This window comes from Aquila chrysaetos, chromosome 2 (genome assembly GCF_900496995.4).
Source record: "Aquila chrysaetos chrysaetos chromosome 2, bAquChr1.4, whole genome shotgun sequence".
Taxonomy (NCBI): Eukaryota; Metazoa; Chordata; class Aves; order Accipitriformes; family Accipitridae; genus Aquila; species Aquila chrysaetos.
Window position 1 is genome coordinate 376,520 of NC_044005.1, and position 15,591 is coordinate 392,110.

Below are 15,591 nucleotides of genomic sequence, written 5' to 3' on the forward strand. Positions count from 1 at the left end.
AGACTCGTTTTTATAATGCAAAATTGAGGGATGGAAGCCCTTGAGAGTTGTTACACAAGTCTTAAATCCATTATTAACAATGTAGAACTGCTAATTGTAGAATTGTAATGTAGAATTTGGTAATTGCTTACTATACAAACACTTTAACAATTTAAAGAATGCATCTAATTACTGGCTTTTGACAGAAAGCAGGCTTGAAATGAGGCCAGGGCTGGTAAAGTGAGTGATTCAGCATCCTCACAGAGTGTTTGCAGAGGAAGTTACATGCCAAGGCCAAGTGGATCCTCCAGCCGGTTGCCACTGAACGGGGAAATCTTGCTTACCCACCTCTTCCTCATCCTTCTTCCACTTCTGGCTGTGCTGCGTTTCTTCTCTAGCAAAGGGCTAACGGAGATGCCAGGAGGCATTTCTTAGTACTGTTTTCTGGCCTTGGTCAGAGTTTACCTTCAAAATTAATCCAAGAATAGCCTATGTTTTTTACTAATCACATGGAAGCAGTGTTGAAGATTATGGAGTAGCTGTATGTGAATTAGCCATTGTACTGGTTTTGGCTGAGATAAATTTCTTCACAGTACCTTGCAAGGTGCTATGTTTGGGATCTATGCTGAAAACAGTGTTGATCACACAGGGATGTTTTAGTTACTGCTGAGCGGTGCTTGCACAGTGTCAAGGGCTTTTCTGCTCCTCACCCTGCCCCACCAGCGAGCAGGCTGGGGGTGCAAAGGGAGCTTGGAGGGGGCACAGCTGGGACAGCTGACCCCAGCTGACCCAAGGGATGTCCCAGACCACAGAATGTTTTGCTCAGCAATAAAAGCTGAGGAAGAAAGAGGAATGGGGGATGTTCAGTGATGGCATTTGTCTTCTCAAGTCACCGTCACACATGACGGAGCCCTGCTGTCCTGGGGATGGGTGAAACACATGCCTGCCCTTGGGAAGCAGTGGATGAATTCCTGATTTTGCTTTGTTTACACATGTGGCTTCTGCTTTACCTGTTAAACTGTATCTCAACCCACCCGTTTTTGCACTTTTACCCTCCACATTCTCTCCCCATCTCACTGTGGGGGAGTGAGTGAGCGGCTGGGTGGGCTGAGCTGCCCGCTGGGGTGAAACCAGGACAGCCAGACATGTCAAGGCTGCCGGCCCATGCATGCCCCAGTGCTGGGCTGGGCTGGAGGCGCACCGTGCCATGGCACAAGCTGATTATGGCTATGTACAGCGTGCTGATCTGTCACTGCCCCGAGACTCCCGCGCCTGGCTCGCAGCAGCGGGGACACAGCCTGCGGGCGCAGCCTGCAGCCCCGCTGCCCCCGGGCGCCCTGCGGCGGGTGCCGGGGTCCCTCTGGCCCCAAGTGCAGCCCCTGGCCCAGACAGCTCCTCTGTCCGAGCCGGCGGCAGCCCGTCCCCGCCAGCGGGGGTTAGCAGGAGGGGCTTGGGGCGTGCTGAGCCCTCGGCCCGGCCGGGGTCCGGGCTGGGAGCTGTCGCTGCCTTGCCATGAGCATATGGTCTCCAGAAACGCCCGCCTCGACACGCACGAAGGAAGCAGCAAAGCCGTATTTGGCCAGCAGGGTAATTTTACACATTTTTCATTAAACCTATGTTAAATATGGAAATACTGCAGAAAGGAGACTTGGTATTTCATGTGTGAGCTCTTTTGCACATTTTGGTGTTTCTCATGTTTGGAGATAAAAACAGGATTGACAAAACTCTCTTCTGGCTTTCTACTGGAAATGTACTTAGGTTTACTGAATTGCCATGATAATTTCACTTTAAAAAACTAATCTAAAATCAGAGAGAGTTAACAAAATCTCTAGAAATGCCTTTCCAGTCAGATAAGCAAGGTAAAAGATTATTTCTTTTTTTCTTCTTCTGTTTTTTGAGAAAGAAAACTAATTCATTGTTGTTGTTTCAGAGTCGGAGCTCTCCTTGAAATGCAGGTCTCTTGGATGTGACCAGCAATACAATCCCGTCCTGGACTGAGCCAGTGGTTCAACAAGCTTGTCTCAGAAATGAAGAGCTATTTGGTGGACATACCTGGAGCAGATTTTTGGTTCTACTGATTGAGAACATCTTATCCATGAGTATCTGTAGTTTTCCAGAAGTTAAAAAGCTTTTCTGGCAGCAGCTGCTTCTGCGATGTAGTTTGAAATTGGAGAGAGGAGTGATGAGAGAGAAAGCTAAATGGACACAATAATACCTGTTTCTTTATTGTATATGAGAACCTTCCATTAGAATGAATAAAGATAAAAATCCCACTTGAACATCAAAAAATGCCTTTCTGAAACATAGCTGTGCACTGCTTTATTTAGGTGCCTCCACAAAAGGGAGAATTTGAGTGAAGTTGCCCCAAATGGATGAACAGTTTTAAAGAGAACATAAGGAGTGAGAAAACTTGCAAAGTGTGGGGGAAAAAAAGATTATCCACCAAAGGGAATTACATCTTGGAGACAGTGAAAATCTTGGAGAAAGCAAAGATTTCCAGAAGAAAAGTAAAAAGAGGTCTTTGCAAAGCCTGTAGAATACCACACAAAAGGTCGATCAGCAACATAGAGGAGAGTAAGGTGGCTACTTTGTGTTGTGGATGGGGCGAAGACTAAAGGAAATCTGTGCAAGGCACACAAACCAAGTGGCTAATTCACTTTCTGGTTATGGTTTTGGTAAGGCCATGGTGTTCAACAGCGATGCAGACAGGTGATGGGGAAAGGAAACAAGTTTATGGAGACAGATGCTGTGGAAATGGATGAGGATGAGGATGAGGAGCAGCTCAGACCACTAAGTTTCCTACGCACAGAAACCAGGTCTTCATCCCAGGCTACTGTTGTGACAGACAAGAAGCAAGGATTTTAATAACAGTCAAATTGGGAATGGTATCATCGGGTGGGGAAAAAAGTTGCGCTTGTTCCTGTATTTTAAGAAAGGGGCTGAAGTGAGATGGGAAAACAGGAATCTTCAGGTTAGTCCTCAGCAGTATGCAAAGTTGCAGGAGAAATTGAGAAGAAATAGTGGCTGAAGACAAGTGGATGTGGGTAATTTAGGATTCAAACAAGCCAGGTTTCAGACAGGCAAATTGCAGCAGAGTTCCCCAGCCAGTAACATTTTCTTAATGACTGGCTCCCCGGGCAGGATTATCACAGACCTCGTAACGTACAGGCCTAACGTGCATGGGTTTCAGGAGGGAAAATGTTGATTTAAACCTGGCAGGAGGGAGACACACCTGATAACTGCTGGGGCGGCGAGGAGCTGGCTGTGCGGGGGGGGGCAGCTGGCCTGGGGAAGGGCTAGCGGGGAGCTCCTCAGGGGGACCGCGGGGCCACCACGCTCGGTCTGCAAGAGAAGCTGTCGCAGAGAACTGAAGCGTGCAAGCAATGCTTGGAGAGGACAGTGGCAGGGAGTCATTCTCAACAGAGTCAAAGGTCATAACATGGAAAAAGGGACTCCGTTTCCACTAGGGAATAACAGCATGAGCAGACGTGAGCCTTACTGTAAATGCAGCTCCCAGGCTCGGTACTTTTCTGCTCCCTGGCAGCCTTGTCTGATGGACTGGGAGTTAAACTCGGTGATGCTCGCTTCTCCACCATGCCCGCCCAGCACCGAGCCACGGGGCTGTTGGTGCTTGGTGGCACCTCTGCATCCCGCTGCAGCACGAACAGGAGCTTGTAACACTGACATGGAAAAAAGCACCTGCAGATTTCGTTGCTGAGTGATCAAACAGGTGAGCACCAGAGGAGTCTCTTCGTGTGTATATACAGAAAAGTGCTACAACAGGCAAAAGAGAGCCTGCCTCGGATGCGCCTGTGCCATCTCTCTGCAGTACCTGGAAACCTGAGCACAGTGAGCACCTTTGGGGCTTTATTTAGAAGAGAAATCTAGGGGAAATCCAAGGATGCATCTTCTCAAAGCAGAAGAAACCAGAATGCCCCCCAGAATGCGCCCACCGCTCCACTGCTACCCCTCGTAGCTGTCTGAAATGTGGGCAAATCTCCGCCTGCTCCCAGCACCTTGATGGCCAATCCTCCCAGGGCTGCGTAAGGCTAGCAAAGCGTTAAGCTGAGCAGAGGTTTTTGTGCTGAGTGTTCCCGATTCAGCCGTCAGCAACCCTGAGCTCCCTCCTACCCAGAAATCAGGTAAGCAGATTTTCAGGTCAGCGCCAAGTGACAGCTCCTGTGCGAGCTAATCAGGAGGACTGCTGAGAGCAGGCTGGAGCCACTGCTGATGGGAAGATGCTCTTCATTAAGATGTCTGCCACTGGCAATGCAGAATTCACACCGAGTTGCAGAAACACATACAGATCTCTGCGAGTGGAGAGGCTGAGGCAGGGACACTCTGCTTCGGCAGGGTAGTCGCTCAGTAATGAGAAAGGCATTTCTGAAGGGTATTATCTCTAAGGCAGAGGGGAGTGTTTCCAGAGCTGCCTTTTACTCGGTGTGTAGAGACAACTGCTGTTCCACACAGCTATCTGAAGGGCTTGGTCATTGCCACGTAAAGGACATTTTTTGAGATACAGTTCCCATTTCCTGTATAATTTCATGTTCCTATACACACTAAATGCATATTCACGTTGCATATTCATATTGCTCACTGACTTCCTAAGGGCACTGCATCTTTGCAGTCTTGCCTTCTGAGTCTGTAAAATAACAGTGGTGGAGGTTTTTTTTTTTTTTAGAAGTCAGAGCATCTAATTAACTGTTTGATATTCACACACCTTCCACCGGAGAGCAGAGCTGGGTGAAACGGGTGCTTTGCTGGGCAGGCAGGAAGACAGGCGTGTGAGCGGAGGAGGGTGATGCTCAGGAGTGGGGAGCGCGGTGGCAGCTCCAGACCTCACCGTGTGCCGGCGGGCGGGGGTGCCCATGGGGTGCCTGGCTTCTGGGCTCTGTGCCAGCACCATCAGGCACCCCAGGAGCCCCCAGTCATCCTGGGCAGCAGCCAGGGCGGGGGGGCCATGGGCCAGGCGGCCGTGGGGAGGCAGCTGGCTACGGGGCTGGGCGCTCGCTGTGCCCTGCGGGGTCCGTTCGTCGCAGCGAGGCAAAGCCTGGAAACCCTTGGCTTCTCCATGTGCTCGGGCAGTGGTTCCCAAGAAGCCTCTTCCAAGAGGCCACAGTGACCGAGCCCTTGTCACCCCTTGGGAGGGCTGGGGTGACCCTCGAGCATCGGACACTGTGCCTTCGGGAGCGGCTGAAGTGCCCCAGAGTGGGGTCTTGCCATACAAAGGAAACCCATTTCCCAGAGGGGATGATGGTGTGACCCCAGCACAGTCTGGCAGTACGGACACAAGGGGAGAACCATCCGATGACTTATGTCCTCTGATTTGCAGAGTTTCTCTGCCTTTTCAGATGATAAACCCCTTTTTTGCAGCCACAGTTGCTCAAGCCTGTGTGGCAGCATCAGCACCGCCTTCATTCTCCAGCTTTCCTCATGTGAATTTCAAGAGCCGGCAGATGTGTGACCTTGCAGGGCAGGATGGCTCGTGAGTGGGAAGAGAGGGGTTTTTGGCTGGAGATGGCAGTACAGCTCTTAGAACCTCCTCACCCCTTCCTGTTATCCCATGGCCATTCAGAGCACACTAGCAAACATTACCCGGTGCCTGAGAAACATTTCTCTTTAGGGGCTAGACAATAAAAAAAGAAAAAAAATATCCATGTCTGGAAGCTACAGTAGGAAACTTAAAAGTAGAAGGAAGATGCACATTTTTAACAATAAGGATAGTAAGTCATTGGAGCAACTTACCCAAGGGGCCGTTCAAGTTTTGCCTATTGAAGTTGTTTTTCTTTAACCCAGCCTGGATTGGTCTCCAGAAGAACCTCAAACAGCAGCAAAAAGCACAAGCGTGTGGCTCTTTGCCTGCGCCCTGCGGCAGGTCAGACCGGGGATGATATGCCTGCCTCTTTTCCTTAAGAAATGAAAATCCGTGTTTGCCGCCTTTGACGGGGACCTGGGATGCAGCACTTGAACTGGCTTCTGCTGTCTGAGCGTGGTGCTGTGGTGCTCGAGACCTCACAGGACTGAGTATCCTGTCTTCGAAAGGTCAACACCAGCAGAAGCTGGGGAGAAGCTTGTGTTAGCAACAGGAGGAGTAAAAGGGTAATTAACAGTGATGGTTCTTGACCTGGACGTCCCAGATCTCCCTCACTCTTGTAAAGGGAGTTATTAGTCAAATACAGTGCCTGTGTGTGAAACAATTATCACTAATTACCATCAAGTCATGGCATTCTGAGATTTTTAAACACAGCATGGAAGTCTTGTGTGATTAGAGAGAGACCCTCAGAGCTAGTTTTCTAAGGCAACTAAGTGTTTTCCATGCAGCATATTCCTGAAAATACATGATTCAGTGCCAATCAGGCGACTTTTAATGCCTTTTAATCTGTACATAATATTAAAAATAAAGCAGGTTGGCAGACTGAGACCAAGAACAGGCACAGCTACGCAGCAGGTAGCCCTAGCCCTTCCCTCGCACCCCCTCAAAAAAAAGAAACGATGGGAATACCTGGCACCTTGTGACTGTTCACGTGACTCTTGCTCAGATTTTGGCTAACGCAGCTCATGCCAAGGCCTGATGTGAGCTGGGAGCAGCACCACTGGGTCAAAGCAAGGGCACCAGGTAGGCAGGAGAGGTGGCCACAATGCAGCCACTGTCGCCTGCAGCTGGCTGTCCCCAGCAGCCAGCATCTTTGCATATTGAGTGTTGGGCAGTTCAGTCAGAATCTGCTAACTCTTGGAAATAGTATATACCAAACCTCCAAGCTGGAAGGTATAAAACATCAGCTTACCCAAAAAACTTTTGAAGCAGACCCAACAGCAGCTGGACTGCCGAGGCTTTCGTGCTTCCCGGTGTGACACAGGGGACGCCTGCATGGTGACGGAGGAGGAAGGCTGAGCACTCTCACGCTCGCCTAGAGAACTATTTTGCTCATAGGTGCATGAGTTAAGAGTTATGGGTTATAAGTTATGAAACCTCATGACTTGAGTGGTGAATAACTGAATTCACATGAAAGACTACTCTGGGCAAAGGGGGTTGAACCCTTGTTTGTTGCGTTTGTTTGTCGTATTTCTTAATGAGCTCATAAAATAAAGCTTAATTTACAGAGTACTTTGTCCTGTAAATTTGAGAGATCCCAATGAACCGTGACACACCTCTGTTAGTTCTCCTTACCAGCTGCCAGCTGTAATAAAGCATGTCTTTGGCCCTGCAGGGCAAAAGCTGGGAAGGCCAAAGCAGAGATGTACTCCATAGGGCAGCAGCGGCTGCAGCAGGGTAAGGACTGCTGCTGGCTGCCGTCTGTCTCACGCTGCGGAGACGTGCAGGACAGCGAGGAGGTATGGACCTCATCTGCCCGGAGAGGTGCTGCAGCAGTGCGGTGTCTGCAAAAAGGAAAGAAGGGTGGGCACCAGGCAGCAAGGAAGTGATTTTTCAGCACCTCTAAACCACTGGAAAGGGTTAAATCCGAGTCTGACTCAGGACCCTGAACCCAGTTTATGTTACAAACATAGATGAGACCCAGCTGGTGAGCATCAGTTATCAGCTATCGCAACCCACCTGCGGACAAGCCCCTACCAAACCAGTGCCCCCAGGCAGCCGCAGGGAGACCCACGTGGAGAGCAGCATGTCCCGCTCCGTGCACGGCCCCTCGGCATCGCTGCCCGCGTGGGCAGGAGCGACACGGCCGCACGCTGCCCGACCGAGCCGCACTCTCGCCGCCCGAAGGCAGGGAGCAGGGAAGGAGGTGGCAGGGAGGGGGATGTGGGGGGCAGTGAACGATCCCAAACGCTCAGTGCAGCCCCAGTGCGCAGAGCCCGAGACCCTGCCATCCCCAAACCATGTCTCAGAGCACCAACATGCCAGCTGGGGACTCCCCTGCCTCGGTGGCACTGCGGTGGCAGGAGAAACTGCGCGGGAAGGACACAAGTGCTCCCCACAGACTGCCCCACGGTAGCCATCTATAGAAAGATGGGTCTGAAGGGCCGTTACGATGTGCTCGCTGCCCTGACCGGGCAGAGGAGTAAATCCTAGACTGGAAATACTGTGTCATGGTTAAACCGAGTAATTCAATAGCGCTTGGAAATTGCTTAGTCTCTTTGTTATTAGATTTATCTCACAGCTCTTCCTTCCTCCTCTGTAGGGTTCTTTATTCAGAATTTGCTCAAATATTTTCCTTCAGAAGATTTAATATCTCAAAGTGCAAATATCCAAACCCTGTATCATTTTGTAATTTCATACTCCATGGTTCTTTCATATGCATATCACTCATTTGCTATCCCTTTGAAGAATGCAGCTTGAGTAATGGAAGTGAAAGAAAACCCATTCAGTGTTGATTTTAATTGAACAAGCTCAGAAGCTGTGGGGATTCATGCCAGACTCCGGCTCACTCTCTTTTGAAGAGTTATTACTAGACTTCTTTTGCCTGTGTGTCTCTGTAATTTTTTTCCAATTAGCAACTTCCTAAAAATATTAGTGACCTTACTATTTTTCCAGTTTGGCTTGTTTGGGATGCTTATGCCAAATAATCATTACATCTGCTTTCTCTTCCTGTTCCAATGGAATATTGCGTTCCTTGTCTGGGGAGCAAAACATCAGCTTGCATTCAGGAGTAAAATTTTGCAGTGACAATTGACTCGTTTTTGGTGTAGTTTTTTTGCTTCAATGTGGTTATGGCAGTTGTGAGCTTCTGTAGGCTTTAAACTGTGACTGTAAAGACTGTAAATTAAGGACTGTAAACAAAAGATTTTTTTTTTCTTTGTGTGTATAAATGAGGTCTCTGGTAGTTCTTCATTCTCCCATCCCAGTCAGTTGGACATGAGCCCTCAGCTTGTTGCTTGGATGTAAGAGAGGAGATGGGACATGCAGAAGAAGGAAGACAGTGCAAATGGCTTGAATGATTTGATACTCTTTTCCATGCAAGATTTGGCTCAAGAAAGCACTTAAATCAGCAACTGGTAGAAGAGCAGACAATTTTCCAGTCTATTATGGAAAGGAGCTCTCCACGTGGCTCTTACAGAGCAGCAAGCATGCTAAGGGAATTCGAGCAGGCTGGTGATGCCGATTTTGCTATTTTCTGCTGAGAAGTCACCTCAACAAAGAAGGAATAAATTGCATATGAAAGAAAGGTGAACAAGAAAGAATTTTAAAAGACCAAAACCCAAAAGCCCAATACAAAGAGAGTGCAAGTGTTAAGGGAGCACGTTATTAAAATATCAAGGGCATACCTAAATACTACCAGAAGATGGGACGAGGGGACAGGCAATGGAGTGCATCTTTAGCTTGGCTGCTCCGTTCCATTAAATAGGCAAGGTGGGGGATGCTGAGCCCTGGTGAAGCAGGACAAGGTGCCTGTGCTATCTGCCAGGTGAAGCCCATCCCATCCGCACAGCACCCAACGCTTCTGTCTGCTTAAATTATAGAAACATAGAATCTTTTAGGTTGGAAAATACCTTTGAGATCATTGAGTCCAGCCGTAAACCTAACAATGCCAAGTCCGCCACTCAACCATGTCCCTGAATGCAGCAGAAGCCCTGCTCAACCGACGGTATGTGGGCTTGAACGATTGCCAGCGTGGATCAAAGGCATCTCAAGCAGTATTCTGCCATTTCTCCATCGTCCTCCCTATCCTTCTGTGCCTGTCTTGGCTTGAGAGAATTGGCAGGCTCCCTTATGCCAGGCGAGGCTATCCTGCTGCTGGCAGACAGCAGTGTGAGGTCTAACATCGAGAGGGGGCCCGGCAAGCACCTTGCCGCACGCTGATCGGAAGCCCCCCTTCAGCTATGCAAGTCCTCATTCAGCAATGGGCGATCGCTGCCTTTGGACCCAGTGGGGTTAATCTCCCTCTGAGGAAGAAATTTAGAGCCGCTTTTCCCCCAAACCAGCTCATCAGACAGCAGCATTGCACTGCAGCGCTGAGTCCTTTCCTGGGGCCAGTGGTCCGCTTTGGCTCCCGCCTCCCACGGTTAGCGGAGATAGGAAAAGTAAAAAGCACTCCTACGTCAAGAAAAGGGCTTCGAGGACTGAAGGCAGGGTCGGTCCCCTCAAAAACACAGGTACCTGTATGTCTGTTTGCAGCTGGAAAAATGGGGCTGCCCGTGGTGTCGGCAGCCCGCTCCTTTTCATCTAACCTCTGCCCCAGCTCCACCGTGCACATCAGCACTGCTTTCCAGCCACAGCAGCCCCCTGGCAGTTCCCTACCGCTTCGGTCCCTGCCTGCCCTGGGAACACTTGTCCCATGGCCTGGAGGTGACAATGAAACCTGGCAGAAGGAAACAGCCTTTTGCAGGTAACAGGTATTTTGGGGGTAGGCTGTTCTTTTAAATTATGACTGGGATTATTCTCTATTTTTGATTTACAACCCTGCAATAAACTTCTTTCTTCCCATTTCTTGTGCAGGGTCTCCATCTGCCGTATTCCTTCCACTCCTATATCTGCGTGCACCGAACTAAACAAGCTGTGCTTCAGACAAATTCGGGTCCCAGCCACGAAGCAGCCTCTTGGCCGTGGGGCTGGACATTGGCCAGACAGCCGTGGGGGTGAGCAAAGCAATCGCGTGGAGCACGAAGCCCTCCAGAGACAGACGCAGCGCTTTGGCTGGACGCTGCCCCAGGCCCAGAGCTCGTGCGCTGGCTCAGAGGGTGGGCAGAGCCCTGCCTGCGAGGTTGGGACTGAGGGGGGAAGGCTCCTAGGAGACACGGCAAACTTTTCTCAGTTGTGCCTCAAGGTCTTTTCCAGACAAAAACGTCCTCGTGCAATGCAAAGTCGTTGCACGTGCCAGATCTCTACTGGACACCCAGCATTAATTTGTGTTAGTCCTCCAGCTTATATCTACTGGTTAAAAAGTATGAAAGATATAAACCACTTTTTTAGAAGCCAGGTACCAATTTGTAGAAATCTTCATATAATCATGCAGGAGGTTTCAAAAAAATCCAAAGGATATCGCTTTATTTTATTCCTCAGAAAGCAAATCTGTTAAAAGATCAAGCAAACAGACAGTGCAATTACTGTAATCACGGATTAAAATCTAAGATGAACTGTTTGTTTTTCACAGATTAAAAAATGTAAAAAGAATTAAGTATCTCTTTACTTGGTTTGGTTTCAATGGATGAACCGAGTCCGTCTGAGGACAAACCCGGTGCCAGCTCCCCTGTCCTCCCCGTGGTGGTTTATGGTGCGAGGTCCGGCAGCGCCAGCTGGCAGGGATGAGCAGAGCGGCCCTGCCGGGAGGCACCCGAAGAGCAGTGAATCAACCTGTGCTGGTGCTTTACCACTCGCCAACATACCCTGGACAGAAACACAATGCCAGTTCACCTTAAATAAAATTAGAAGTAACGATGAGGAAGGGGCCTCTCCAAAACCTGTGTGCCTGGGCCAGGTTTATGCACCGCTCACCCCATGCCTGGCCGGCTGGTGAGGGCAGTAACTGGGTGCTCCATGGCTCTGGAAAGTGCCGGCACTTGCCGCAGCCTCGCCTGGCAGCCGGGAGGCTTCTCACCTCCTGCCTCCTGCAGCCTGGTTACAAGGAGACGTAATTCCTATGAACTAGTAGGATCGGTCTCTGCCATTTTTTGTACAATGCAACAGCTCCCCCATCTTACAGACTAAAGAACTTAAAATGGAAAAAAATCCCCGGGAAACGAGTACCCGGGTAACTCAACACGCTTCACTGCTTCTGGAGGGAGAGGCTGGCACTGCGCTCCTGCCTGCAGCGCTTCCCATGTCCCAGGTGCTCTGCAGGAGGGGGATCCACTCCACGCAGCACGGCACTTGACATTTCAGTGATTAAGGCTTTGAATTTTCTTCTTGTAAGGATGAGTGAGTAAACACTGCAGTTCCCAAATACTTTTTGATGAGGTACAACAGTCTATCTTGAAGAGTAACATTTACTGCCTCTTGCCTTAAGAGTTTTAGCATGGACGCTACAACTTGCAGCTGCCTGCCTACTGCTCTCACTGCTACGCTGCACTGCTGCCCATCTCCTTTAGGGTGTACACGCAGCACGCTGTATTAACATTCCGAGGTGCCTAACAAGAAAAGACCGCTTGTGCCAATGTAAAGCACTTTGCTTAGTGCGGAGTGATGTATGGCTAAATAGTCACTCCTTCAGACCTCGGCACAGCCATCGCCACCTCAGAAAGGAGGCTTCTCTGTTCCTGCCGAAACAGCAGTGTTCGGTTTTGCTTGCCCAGCAGTTTGGCAGCGACTCCCGAGGACGCTACCTGCCTCAGCCGCAGCTCGAAGGACGGCTCCGGTTTATGAGGTGGGGCCGGGGAGAAGGTCTGAAGTGATGAGGGACAAGCAGCCCCCTGTGACCACCACGGAGGGCAGATGCGTGGCTTTGGAAGGTGTGGGGAGCCAGCTTGGTGAGCACAGCACCCCATAACCAGCCAGCTGCAGTGAGATGGCACTATGCCCAGGCCTGACATCCCTCCTTCGTGAGGTGATTAAGGGTTAGAAAGAGTGCATAAAAGCAGCTCGATGTATTATTTGTACAAAGCACTTTCCTCAAGAAGTTCTCCTTATTTCAGCCAAACAAATGATGAAATCATTTTAAAATGGTACCTATGAGGGGGAAAAGATTTTAGGTTAAGGAGTTACTGGCTCTACCAGGAAAAAGGCATCAACGCTATCCTTGGAGGCTAGAGTAAGGCAAAAGTCACAGTAATCGCTTGTTAGGAAGGGTTAATGGGTGAGGTGGCTGCGCCCCAGTGGGAGTAAGGGGTCCCCAAGGCCGGGTGAGCTCTGACCAGCGCTACGCAGGAGCTCAGCTGAGTAATCCCGAGCATCCCCAGCCCTGGGGGCCATGCAGGCCAACACCATCTGTGGGGGTATGCTGCCAGGCACTCAGGGGTATGCTGCCAGGCATGCAGTGGCTCCCCCAGGACACAGACCTGCCCCTTCCTAGGGCATTGAGGTCTTTCCCAGAACGGCCCACCCCTGGGCACTGAAGGGAGTGTTCAGGCACGGACATCCCCCACGGTGTCACCCGGGGCAGCCAGAAGCACCCCAGGGAGAGACCCCAGTGGAGGGGCGAACCAGAGGGAAGGGAATGGTGTCAGGGTTAAGATGTGCAACAGCACAAGTGTCACACATTGTCACTTAGGTCTGGGTCCAGGATTTGCTTTGATTTCCATGCTCAGACATGGAATCGAACGCGATGTTGACTGCTCCCGTGTGAAAGCTTCTGGGGTTTCACTCTAACTAGCCGTGGAGCTATACTTGGCAGTGGGTTAAGTGCCCAGTTACCCCAGCACAAAGAGCCTCCAGGACAGGGGCAGCCGGGCAGAGCCGGACTGCGGGGCAGCATCACCCACTGAGCAGCCGAGCGGAAGGCAAGTCACCATATAACCACTGGTCCTCCAGACCCAGAGTCCCTGCTCGTCACTGACGCTGTGCTCCCAGGAAGGGACACATATGATCTCCTGTGGCTGCAGCGGCTTGCTTTCCACAAGCAGACCACAGCCAAGAGCATCCCAACGCCTTCGGGGCGGCCCTGCTTTCAAACAAAGAGCCCAGCATCTGCACTGTTGCTGCCATGGGACAGCACCCACAAGGCAGCCTGACAAGGCCGAGGGAGTGGGAGGTGGCTGGAAGAGACATGTTGCGAGTACATGAAGCCAGAACCATCGCTGGAGACACATCCAGTAACCTGACAGACCGGCTGTCCACCTCGCCCATCAGGGAGCGAATCTCCCCAGCACCTCCGCAGCTCCCCATGCTCCCAGACACTCCAGGGAGGAGCAAGTTCTTCCACTGGGTATGTTAACAAGGCAGTGGTGCCATTCCAATCCCAGGTCCAACACAGATTTCAGGCTGGCAAAGAAGCTGCAGCAGCCCTTGCTCAGACCGCTGGGGCCAGAGAGTGCACAATGTTATTGTACCTGTCTGCAAGGATGCCAAGATTCTGGACTGTGCTGTAACAGTACCAGTTCAGAGTGGTCCTGAATCAGTCCTCATGGTGTGTCTGTGCTGGACGTTAGTGAACCAACGTACCCTCCAGTATACACAAGGCTCTGAGTGCAAGCTTCCACCGAGTTCCCACCAGGCTTTTTCATCTCCCTTTCGCCAGGGAAGCCGTACCCAGACACTCGCTTCCTTTCCCGATGCCAGCCGCACAGCTGGTATCACCGTCTCGCCAGCTATCCAGCTCCTGGGGCAGCAGAGAACTGACACAGCAGGAAATGCTTGAACACGAAGCCCAAGAAGACTGTCTAATCTGGTAGACATCAGCCAAGATAACAGACGTTTTACCACGGAGCATCTTCTTGTCTCTCTGCTCTCTCCAGAGGACAGCACAGTGTGAAAGCTGAATCAGGGCCGAGGACAAGACTGTCTCCAGCTCCAGAGGACAACCGTGCTAGAACTGAGTGTTACGGAGAGCCACCGCAGAGCCAACCCTAGCAAAACGAGCTTACTGACAGGAGTTTTCCCTCAAGGGAGTAGAAGATTTAGACTCATTCCCTCCCGCCAGCACTTTAGCCTCTCTGCCTCTGTAACAACTCGAACCAGCTCCATGAAACAGCAGCTGGGGCTTGGCGATAAACACTAACTTACGAGACCCAGCCCGGCTGCCAGGCCCTGGGCAGCTTCAGAACCTGTTGGAAGGGCAGAGGATGGCTGCTGCTCTGGGAGGTGCGTTTCTCCCTAGACCAGGGTCACACGCTGCTGTGGAGACCACAAAAACAAACTCCCTTTCCACTTCAGAGTTTGCAAGGAGAGCAATTTTCTCAGGTCGTGTGGACAGACACTGCTGCGTTCCCTTTCCTCACCCGTACCGACGCCAGACATTGCATCATCCCAAGGCACAAGCATCTTTTGCACAGCGTCAGCAGAGAGGCGTGAGGACTGTCACTGCATCTTCTTTCCGTTTCTGGGACGTGCATCCCTCGCAAAATGCCAGTGTATCCCAGCAGCATTGCTTCCGTCGCCTCTGAGCACGCAGAGCAGTTGATGAGTTCTCCTCTGCGCTGTGCAGCAGTGACCGCCCTGCGTGCCCGTGCTGGTCCGGCCGCAGACAGCATCCTGAGCGCTTGGGCTGGAGAAGTCAAGCAGAGCCGGACAGCCCCAGAAGAGCAGGCAGCTGCCTGCCGTCCCAACAGGAGGGTGTCCGAGGAGACGGGGCCCGCTGCCCAGCGGGCATAGGGCAAGTGCCTGCGCCTCCCTCCAGCTGCAGGGCGGCTGGCAGCTGACGAGGGTCACTAGCTCCTCTTCACGGCGCCACAGGCAGCACTCCTCTTGCTGCTCCGCTTCGGGTCCTGCACCACCACCGACATTTTCTCACGAAAGAGCGTTAGAGAAAGGTGTCAGTATTTCATAGCGTGAAACGCACCCTCCTCCCCGTCAGAGGTCCCCGGAGACAGACAACGATCACTAAACCCCCAAAGACTCCCGAAGTTACTGACCCCGAAGATAACCCTGCCTTTCCTTTTCCTGCCGGGATCATCCCCTCCTACAAGTCAGGTGTTACAGCCCGCGCGTCCTCAGCCCAGGCGCTTCGAGGCCGGCTCCGCCGGGCAGGGCGCGGGCAGGGCGCGGGCAAGCTGCCTGCCTCCCGGAGGGTGCGCAGAAGCCGATCCACCATGCAGGTCAGAGCCCAGCCGTCGCTGCCGCCGCCGTTC

The 15,591-nt window shown here is 51.4% G+C and overlaps 1 protein-coding gene across 1 annotated transcript in view; it reads left to right on the forward strand.

The window, feature by feature from the left end:
• Positions 1 to 15,026: 15,026 nt before the first annotated feature.
• LRFN5 (leucine rich repeat and fibronectin type III domain containing 5) overlaps positions 15,027 to 15,591 on the forward strand; it is a 64,084-nt gene continuing 63,519 nt past the window's right edge. Inside the window, exon 1 of the mRNA XM_029999250.2 lies at positions 15,027 to 15,558. The gene's annotated coding sequence lies outside the window, so the exon portion shown is untranslated. The remainder of the gene's footprint in view (positions 15,559 to 15,591) is intronic.